Below are 1,445 nucleotides of genomic sequence, written 5' to 3'. Positions count from 1 at the left end.
TCCAATTTCCAAGTCATTCATGCCCTATAAAGCATGAAACACTTAACACACAGATCACGGCATCGAATGGAATAAAGGAGAATTAAAATACATAATTAAAAGTCTCTAGGAAGCAAGTTTTCAACCATGGAGTAATTTTGGGAAGGAATTGTAAATACATGCTAATCATATGAATAAGTGGGTAAAGATTTGATAAAACCACACAATTAAACACAATATAAACCATAAAATAATGGTTTATCAACCTCCCCACACTTAGACATTAGCATGTCCTCATGCTAAGTTGAAGGAGATAAAATAAATGAGTAGGAACATGTAAAACTCATGCAATGCAATGCAACCTATATATATGAATGCAACTATATGATTCTTGTCCACTTGGTTAAAAGTAAATAAGCTCTTCAAGATAATCACAAATCAAATTCTACTAATTCAATTTTTATATAGTAACAACAGATAAAAATGCAAAAAGGTAGCTCATGAAAGCAGGGAACATAGAATTTAAGCATTGAACCCTCACTGATGATATATGTACGCTCTAATCTCTCTAGTGTATAGGGTAATCACTCTATCCTTCTCTAATCATGCTTTCTAATTTTTGTTCTTCACCTAACCAATCAACAACATTTAATGTACCAATGCAAACATCATGAGGTCTTTTCAAGGTTGTAATGGGGGCAAGGTAAGGGTAAGGGTATATATATGGCTAAGTAAGCTTATAAATTGAATCTTTAATTAACCCAAGCTTTCACCTAACACACATATATATATTCTATATAACTTAAATTTCATACCTAGCTACCCAAAATTTTCCTTTCACATTCCTTACTCATGTATCAACTTTTATTTTAAGTTTATCATATATGCATTGATCCTTGAATTTTAACTTAGCATTGGGGTAATTTTGTCCCCTTATTCATTTATTGAATACTTTTAGATTTTTTTTTAACATGAAAATAAACATATCTTATCAATGAACATAGAATTTTAATTTTTTTTTATAATTTCACATGAGTAGGTACCCAAATTCCCATTATATTATCATGACACATTCCCTTATTATCTTTTGTTCCCACAATCTTCCCATACTAAATTAACACACAATTCTATCTCAAGCTAACCAAAGATTCAATTGGGATATATAATTGTTTTTCCGCTTAAGGCTAGTGATGTGGTAAAATAAAGAACAAATGGGATTTAAAGGCTCAAAGTGGCTAACAAAGGTAACTTAAGGGGTAGGCTTAGTTTGGATAAGTGAGCTAAACAAATAATGGCCTCAATCATATGCAAGCATATAAATATATTAAACATTGGACATATAGGATGAAACAAAATATATATTACAATCATAGAGAAGTAAACACACAAGAATAAAATAATTATGGTTAAATAATGTAACCATGTAACTAAGCTCAAATATTACGGGTTGTGTGTTCTTAGCTTTT

The sequence above is a fragment of the Arachis ipaensis genome, chromosome B05 (assembly GCF_000816755.2).
Source record: "Arachis ipaensis cultivar K30076 chromosome B05, Araip1.1, whole genome shotgun sequence".
In the NCBI taxonomy this organism is placed as follows: Eukaryota; Viridiplantae; Streptophyta; class Magnoliopsida; order Fabales; family Fabaceae; genus Arachis; species Arachis ipaensis.
This window is presented reverse-complemented; position numbering follows the sequence as displayed.